Source organism: Protobothrops mucrosquamatus, unplaced genomic scaffold (genome assembly GCF_001527695.2).
Source record: "Protobothrops mucrosquamatus isolate PMUCROS unplaced genomic scaffold, P.Mucros_1.0 scaffold94, whole genome shotgun sequence".
Classification (NCBI taxonomy): domain Eukaryota; kingdom Metazoa; phylum Chordata; class Lepidosauria; order Squamata; family Viperidae; genus Protobothrops; species Protobothrops mucrosquamatus.
This window is the reverse complement of record NW_015386469.1, coordinates 310,216-320,053: the sequence shown is the minus strand read 5'-3', so window position 1 is coordinate 320,053 and position 9,838 is coordinate 310,216. Positions and strand designations below refer to the sequence as shown.

At 34.8% G+C, this 9,838-nt stretch overlaps 1 protein-coding gene across 1 annotated transcript in view; it reads left to right on the top strand.

Moving 5' to 3' along the window:
- The window catches only part of PPP1R12B (protein phosphatase 1 regulatory subunit 12B), a 112,446-nt gene that overhangs the window by 764 nt on the left and 101,844 nt on the right, over positions 1-9,838 (top strand). The window lies entirely within an intron of this gene.

The following is a 9,838-nucleotide window of genomic DNA, read 5'->3' as shown; positions in this document are numbered from 1 at the left end:
GGAGGTGAAGCGCCTGCTGGCCCGCGGAGCCCGCCTTAACACGGCCAACGTAGACGGGCTGACAGCGCTACATCAGGTACCCCAGGGCGGAGCACCTGCACCCAACACCTCGACGCCCCAAATCTGCCGGGGATGGAGAGGGCGAGAGCGCGGCTGTATGCAAGTGGTCGCTTTTCTCCCCTCTTCGTCATCCCTGGACCCTCCGGGGATTTATCCGTCCAGAGCAAGGGATGAGAGATCGTTGCCCAGTCCTTTGCTTGTGCTTGGGATGCCCTTCGGACGGGTTGCAAGCAAGTCCTGTGCTGCTGGGGCTTAGGGTAGCTGTTGCCCAGTACATGTGGAGAGTCTGGGCTGAGATGGCTGGCGTAGGGTAATGGGCTGTAGATAAGGCTTGAGATTGTGGAGGATGGTTTCTCAGATAAGTGGAGGGGATTAATTCAGCGAATGAACCTGTTGTTTTTCCTTCAATTTGTCTTTTTACCCTGCTCCCCCCCTTTCCCAGGGCTCCTTTCTGTAAGTCCTGAAATGGTTCATTCACCATTAGACTTAATACTGTTGTATTGCTTCCTTCCTTGGGAAGATTGGTGGGACTCTCCATAGTCACCAGATTGTTCTCCTGCCCATCCAGTATTTCTTTTCTTTCCTAGATGACATGAAAAGTCATCTAGGTGAAATGGACAGCCCAGTTTAGGCTTATGCCTGTGAACAGTTCAACTAAGAGTAAACAAGATATATACACTTAGTTGCATAGTAATGGCAATGCAGCAGATATTAAACATCAGTTCTTCTGTTATTTGCTTCTTGGCTATGTTTTACTTGAACTTAATCTAAAAAAACCCTTTGCCATATAAACAAAAGTACTCTTCCTGTGGCTATGTTGTATGAATTAACCCCTATAATATAACCCCAACAGTCTTTTGTTTGTCAGTTATTTCTGTTACTAGGATTATTGTGGTTTTCTTATCCAGAAAACTTTTGCTACCCAAATAATTATTCTCACTGAAATACAGACTGCAATTTACCAATACACATTTTATACTCTAATCTTGAATCTGTAGGGGGAAGATACATTTGACTAGTCTAAAGTTATTGTGTCTTTGCTTTCATCATCAAAAGGATGAAAAATATAGGGAAGAGGGTTTTTTTCTTTTTTCTTTTGTTTGTTTTGAAATGAGCAAGGTCAGGTTAGTTTAGTAACATGCTTTAAATGGAGAAGTGTACAAGAATTTTTGATATCAAATTACCCTGATTTGTGTTTACTTCCAGTAGGAAATATTACTTCTGATGAAATATACCTCAGTAAAAAATACCTGTCACAATATACGGTATATAGAGTATTTTCTCTGTTTGTTGATTCTTCCTTAATATAACTCTTAGGGTTCTAAAACAAAACATTAATTTGAAGTTAATATTGCAGAATATGAAAAATCCATAAGGAATAGTTGTCAGTGACCTCAAATAATTAACATGCTGCTAAAATAATAAAATATTTTAAAATTACAGGCTGTTTGGGATTCATTTTTTGTTTTAATGTATCCTGTACTTGACTTGCTGTGATACTTGTGACTTTCAAAATCTTTTCCCTTGGCAACCTTTAAAAAGACCACAAGGTGCCAAGGCCTAAGATAAGCAACACTGAATTCTATTAATAGAATTCCTAACGTGCAATGAGCACCAGAAACATCCTCAAAAGTCTGCTCCCTAAATGAGGCTACCATCAAAATTTAATTCTTTTATTTAGACTTGTGTTACTTTTTCTAATGCAATAGTGAAAATATTTAACACTGAGAAATACCTAATAAGCTTGCATGTTTTGTCCATTATTTACTTAACTATTATTATGTGATGGACACAAATTGCCTAAGTAAGATTTCAGTAATATGAACACCTATATAGTATGCAAAATATTTCATTGGTATACATTTTTAGATAATTTTAGATATAGGGAGGGGCAAGGAATTATGTCCCAGCCAATGGAAATCTTACCATACTTTTAGTTTTTTTTAATGACATACACCTTTCAAATATTCATAGACACAAAGGCTTTTAAGAAGACAGAATTGGGTTTGGTCATAATTGTAGACTTCAAGCAATTTTTAATATATCTAATAAGCCTTCATGTGATGGTGCAGCTTTCTTCATACATTCTCAGATTTTTTTGAGGGTTTTGTTGTTGAGGGCTTTGTATGAGTCTTCATTCTGATAATATTTTGATAATCCCTCAATATGCTAGCTATGACCTTGACAAGAATTAAACAGTAGAAAATAACCATAGTCTTGCATACTCCTGAGGAAAATGACTTGTTTTACTGCTTGATATTCCAGCTTTGAAAAATGATATGGTATGTAAACAGTATCCATGCTACTCCATATAGAAAACTAGCATCTTGCCAGTAAAACAATTTATTTCAGAGAGTTCTTGATATGACTCCTATCTGAACATTTGGCAGATATAATAAGTATTGTGTGAAATCAGGGACAGTGACTGATGACATAGTGGCATTCATCCTCCAGCTTGGCTTTCTTCAGCATGATTCCACTGAGTTAGGCGTAAAGCCTGTGCAATCTTGAGCTCACCGGAAATCGTTCCATTCTATTTAAGTGAGAGATCCCTGAATTATTTGTTGCTTTCTACTAAAATTAGTAATAACAAATGTGTTTTTAGGAGTGACAACGAGTGACTTTATTGTTGAACCATCTCCGAGAGTCAAAAATAAAAGTTTGCATCATTATCTAAACTCATCCTCATCTTTGTTCTATTCATTCTGGCACTAAAGGCCTTGGTGACAGACCAAGTACAAAATCTTAAGATTTACTGTTAGTTGCTCTGCCTTTAATATACTTGACAGGTCCTTGCTTCAGCTGGTGTGCTATTGAAGCTAGGTTTAGAGATCACTATCATTTGGGGGCAGGTATGAGTGATGGACATTAATACATGTTGTGTGATGACTGGTTTCCTTTTCTATCTGCTTTGATCACAAATGATTGTTAAGTGTACCTACTTTTTATATTACAATCAAATAATAATAATAATAATAAACTTTATTACGGTCATAGACCAGCAATAGCCATCACTTTTTACAATATATTAAATAATAATAATAATAGTAAAAATAGTACTAACATTAATAGTAAATAATAACATCCCTGTTAAGAAAATACATGTTCTCAAAATGTTAGGGTCACTCCCTAGTTTACGTGAGTGGATAGCCGANTTTTAGTTTTCTGAACATTCTTAATTCTGCTTCTGGAGAATTCTAGGTTTTTGTTTTACTTGGTTTATTGTCAATTTAAGTCTTGTTTGCTGCCCTGTGAATTTGTTAAAGGGTGAGAATATCTAAAATAACAAAATTTATGAAAAAGTAACGTTTGCAGAAATACAATTTTTGATGAAATTAGAATAACTTTATTTTAATTAGAAAATGTTAACAATGGGATACAGTTTCATATAGTCTTATAAAATTCCATAGCTTTCCAATATAATTTGCTGGTGTAAGGGATATTCGTTGCAATTATTTGTTTCGGCTCTCTTTGTTTTGAGTGGAACTAAGTCCTTCTGTGAACATTTGCAAAAGGAATTATGGATCAATTATAGATTTCCTGCTGGAGAAATAGCAGAATAGCCCCCAACCCCCTTTTTTACATTTATTCTCCAATTCCAGTTTGCACACGTCAGGCCATAGGAACAGAGTTTTGCAGGAATTGTGTGTAGGAAGAAGGAGGAATTGAAGAAAACTTTAACCTTTCCGCCTTCCTGCCACAGATCTAACCCATTGGTTTTTGTGGTATTAAATCTGCATCTTTTCTTAGGAAATAAATCTATTATTAAATTTCAAATTGGTCATGATAATGTGCATATGTGTATGTGTGTGTATGTATAGATATGTGTAAATATATAATCATGATAGTCCTGAATAATTTTTATTATGATATATTTTATATTGTTCTGTTTTACAGGGTACTTGTAAGAACTATATGTAAAATTTTTTGATGTTAAATATACATCATGTTAAATATACATCAGACTTTCTTAGATGTACCGGTTATTTTGATTTCTAGTATTTCACTTAAAAGATTTTCTGTCATATAATGAGAAATCTTCAGAGAATAACCAGTAGGGGGGAAATGTCCTTGTAAGGACTGCTATATTATTTGTATTATTTCAGTTGAAGAAGCAATGATAATAATTGTCATAATTTAAGACAAATTACAGTATAGTTTTCATAATTCTCACATTATGAAATTGTTACTTTTAATTTCACTAAGTTATTAAGGCCATATCCATATTTAAAAAATCGGTTAAATTTATTTTGGGGACACTGAATTTTCAGCAGTTACAAATCAACTGGAAAAATAAGAATGTATTCTAGTTTCAACAGAGATTGAATGACTAATTGTGTTTCATTGTTTTCATATAGTAATGAAAACTAGGATAGATTTTTCTCATCTAGAACATGGCATATGACACTATTGTTTTCAGTGATGTGTTTATACGTATTTCTAATGAAAAAAAGAAATCTTCCTCTGACTTGTAAACAATACAATATGTACCATTCTGTTTTGGGCATAAAGTTTTTATTTTATTTTTATCCCATCTCTAATCCAAAGGTTTATTGTATTATTTATGACTTTTGCCATCACCTGGGAGCAATAGCTTTTCAGGTATTTATGTTTCTTCACATTAACTATGTGAAGAATTAACATTAACTATTTTGTTTTGAGTGCATGTAACATGTAGGTATGACTTTCTCAACCTGTTTTTCACCTAGTTATGTTTGAACTGTAGTTCACATTAGGCCTAGAAAGATGACAGTAGGTACTTGGGAATAGATTCAGGAAGGTACATTGTTCACTATTATGAAATCAGAAAAAAAAGAATCTTTTTGGTTGAGAGATCCTATTTTTTGAGATTTGCTTTAACTTCAAGAATAAAATTACTTATGTTAGCAGACTATGTTAATTATCTTGACAGTAATTACTATTTCTTATCAGGTTGTACTCTGTAAATGATTGAGTGAATAGCAAGCAATGCTGTGCCTGAAGCCTGCCTAGGAATAATTTTTGTTTAATATAGTGGAATATTTTATTCATTTTTATCAAGCTTTTGAAGAAAATGAAATTTGTTATTTTTCCTCTTTTAAATGAAGGTATGTGGTTGCGTCTGCCTCTATTGTTTAGACTATTGGACCTTGCTTAGTAATTGCCTTGTTTAGCAACTGTTCAAATTATAGCAGCTGAAAAAATAACTTTATGATATTTGTATCCATTGCAGTGTTCCTCTAATCACACGATTTCATAAACAGCAATTTATGACTGTTGCAGAGTATCACAATCATGTGATCACCATTTGCCCACTTTACAATTGGCTCCCAACAAGCAGAGTCAATGGGGAGCCCATCTGCATAAGGACCTCTTTAAGAGGTGATATCCTGGATATAATATTTTTCCGCACTTGTAAATGGCTAAATTTCAATAACTGCAAGATAATAGTTGTCTATTAAATCACTGTTTAAATGCAGTAATGCAACTTAGCCATCTTCATATATGGGCAACCTCTACCTTCTGTTAGTTTAGCATTAATCATCAGAAGTCTTCTGAATGATCACGTATTACTCTTCTATGTGTCAGTGTCCTTTCAGGACTAGCTAAACTTGGGTGATGGATATTCTAAACTTCTGATCTGACACAACAACTGCTCACCATCCATTTCCGGACCGCATGAAAAACAGGCTTCTATTTATAACTTGTTCACTTTAGTCTTCCAAGCAGCTACTGTTGTTTCTTTGAAGTGCCTTTGAACTTTAGTTTGATCTATAAAGCGCTCATAAATCACTTATTGAAATCTAAAATCTGCCTGTAAAAAAATTGCTTTAAGAGTAATATAATTAGGTAAAGAGAACTATCAACACTGTGATGTATCTTGTTACTCAAAATTTGATTATTATTATTATTGAATGGATCAGTTATTTGAGCGGGTATTTCCCTCATGCTCTTTCTTCTGCAGGTCAGACTTTTAGTTGTTCATTTTATGGAATCATTGTGGGGGGGGGGAGTGGGGAGAGGATTAGCATAGAAGAATCTAAAAAGGTCAAGTGTGGAAATAATAGTTGAGATCAGTCTCTGGCTTTAGATGATGTCCAGAGGATTATGTATTAAATAAATGTCTATCTTGCTGAAATATTCAGCAGAACCTATTCATTCCCATACTCTGTTGTAGCTAAACTGACAATATATATCTGACAATAATGCATGCTGGTTTGAGAGTAATGCTGGCATAGCTATACAAAAGAACTTTATCTGAATGAGATGGTAGCAACCAGTAGATCTTCACAGGATTCCTCTCTTTCTCTCGTTCATGTGTCCACTAAGTGACCATTTTGCATAATGATCTAGTTGTTGGAACAGGACTCCATCTGAGTTGTAACAGAGTCACTAAACAAGGAATGGGTGTACTAAATTCTATATAAAGAGTATGCCTTCAGACATATCAATTGTCCTTTGTCTTTGAACTTTTTGGAACCGCTGGAAATTTTAATAGATCCTGGGATCTGAATGATTTTTTTCCTTGAATGTGTGTTTTGGTGATTGCATTTCATTCCTGATTCTTATATAATAATATTGATTGCAGGAAATCCTCAACTTATGACCACAGTTGGAACTAGACATCTGATCTAGAAATCATTGTTCTTTTAAAGTTGAGGCGGGTCCTCGTGAGTGAACCCTGTTTTTCAACATTTTTTTGTGACCATCAATAAGTGAATCACTATATTAAGCAAATAGCATGGTTGTTAAGTGAAGCCACTTTTTTTATGGTTGCTTTTTGCCAGTAAATAGACAAAAATTCTGAAAACTGGCAAAAAAATTACAAATTGTTCAGGACACTGCACCTGTCATAAAGGTGAGCCAGTTGCCAAGCACCTGAAATGCAGTCAGTTGACTGCAGGGTATGTATAATCGTGATATGTTACAATGGCCAGAAGTGCTTTATGGCTCACTTGTAAATGACCATTCCAAGCCATCATAACTTCTAAAGATCATAAAACAACCAGTCGTAAATCAAGGACTATTTGTATGCTTATGGTTATCTATCTATCTATTAGTTTTTGTTTATCTTGGCTTGCAGAGTGGGAATTGCTAAGAATCTATTCTGGTTGGAGCAGCATTTAACTCTTGTTTCATGAGTAGCGAGGCTGTATCTTGCTATACAAAATAATACAAGAAAGAACGTTTTGAGCCTGAAAAAAAAATGCTATATGTTTGGCCTTAGTTTTCCCCAATTAAATGAGATAGAAATGGTTCCTTTTGTATTTTGGAGTACTTTTAAGAGGCAAAATAGTAATGTTAAGGTTTGCAGGTGCTTAAGGTAACTGCTTTACTATTTAAAATTTCTGAAATCCTCTTCCTAAGTAGGTCCTTAATTCATTCATTTTGAAATTCATCCCTAGACATACTCAACAAACTGCAATGGTCCCTGGACTGTGGGAACTTGTACCTGTTTTAGAGGAAGAAACTGCTAAAATTAGATCACAGGGAAATGAATAGTATGCCAGACCAAATCTGGGAGCATTTTACAACAGTATAACAATAATGGCAAAGATTCTGGACATGCTTGAGCTAGAGTTACTCAAAAGGCATTAAAATATGGTTCATAGATTGAATAGAAACTGTGCTTTAGATTCTTGCTTTTTGAATTGAATTTGGCCTGATTAAATATTACAGAAACCAAATTTTCAAGAGACAAACAGGTGCTGTTGCTTCAATCTGCTGGTTGGTCTGATTTAATGCTGCTGTTTGTGCAGGTAGTTCCTGACTTACAACAGCTCGTTTAGTGACCATTCAAAGTTACAACGGTACTGACCATTTTTCACACTTATGACCATTGCAGAATCTCCAGGGTCATGTGATTTACATTTGGATGCTTGTCATTTAGTTCATATTTATGACGGTCACAGTGCACATGGGGTCATATGATCATCTTTTGCAACTTTCTGACCAGCAGTGATACACTTAACAAATGTGGCAGAAAAAATGTAAAATGGGGCAAAAACTCACTTAACAAATTTTTCATTTAGCAATATAAATTCTGGGCTCAATTGTCGAGGACTACCTATACTGCCATGTAATTTTGAGCTTTCTGTGTGATATATACCGTATTAAATACATTTAATCTACAATCCTAAAATTTTAAAAGTTTTTAAAATGGGAGGATGCCTTACATTCTTTGAGAGCAAAGATTATCCATAAACCTCATGGAAAGGGTGGATCTGAAAAAAAAATGTGCCAGTTATTTCTACAGATTTTTCTAGAGTCCTTATTTGTAGTATGGCAGAATTGATAGTGGCAACTTCTCCCCTTCTCTAAATGGATAATATATCATATTATCCATTTAGAAGTGAGGTTTTTAAGTTGCCTTAATCAACATGCAACATGCAAAATTTGCAAGAAAAAAAGCAAATCTGAGTTTGACTGAAAAGAAAAGAGCAAAATGGCCATATATAACTTTGCCTTGATTTACACACTGTACAAAATCCAAACAAATGCACCAGGTTATTTTTCCATTACCATTTTAAAAAGAGAAAAAGAAGAAAAAAAAAACACAAAACAGAAGTCCATAATATTGAGCCAGACTCTGTTATACCCAATCACTATCATTTTGCCTGCTCTCTCACCTGTTATTTCCTTTGTGTTTTTTATCTGTAATAATTCCCAAATCATGCCTATGTACTTAATCTCTCTTAATTTTTTAAAGTATATACATGTGTTTTATATAGCATGTTTATATGTGTGTTATGTATGTGTACACTTTTGAGAGCAAGCAACAGAATTTCATTTTTAATGTGTGCCAGTGTGCCTGCAGTAAAAAATGACAATAAAGGTTATTTTATTTTATCTTCTCTAAAGATTGTAATAATACAATTATTTTAATGTAAATCATTAGTGAACTTAGAACTGACTTTCAAGTGAGAGTTACAGTTACTGGGTCATGCTTTGCTGACTCATACATACTCAGTGCGTTTGTAACATCTCAAATATGAAAAACTGTCCTTACAATCCCCCCAAAATTGTCCTTTTTTTGGATGAGCATTTAATAAAATTAGAAATAATTTGGACTTGCTTAGAAAAAAGCACACACTCACCCTTTTAAAGTACATGGTTAATTTATCGTTGGTTTTATTTGTTTGATTTATTGATTTGGAGAGTAGGAAATGAGAAGTAGCAAAGGAAGACAATGTTTTGTTGTACAATAATATACAGTGCATAGTATAATAGTACAATATTGCAAGCAAAATAAAGTCAGGGTGCAATTAAAAACAAATTATTCTTTGTGAAACCTAATTCCATAAATTAACATGTAAGTAGCCAAATAAACTCAATTATAATATCTATTCAAATTAATCTACATGATTGTCATTTTAGCATTTTAGTATGTACCGGTGCACTATGTAATGCACCATATGTATTTCATCATCGGTTAAGATGGGGCAACAATGTATTGGCTTGCAAACCAATATCTAGCTTAGAGATGCTAAGTCACATAGGGATTGTGATGGGTAAACGGAGCATTGGTTGTGCATGCAGTCAACCTGGGCCAAAATTGATTGATACTGATACTCAGTGGTGGGATTCAAATACTTGAATATCCGGTTCTCTGCGTGGATGCAGGCCTGGGCCTCCGAGGCCTAGAATGGACTTCCAGAATGACATCAATGCACTTCCGGTGGGCCGTTCTAAGCCTGGGAGGCCTCCACCAGGCCTAGAATGGACTTCCAGAAGTGACATCCACACACTTCTGGTGGGGCATTCTAGGCCTGGGAGACCTCCTCCAGGCCTCCAAGGC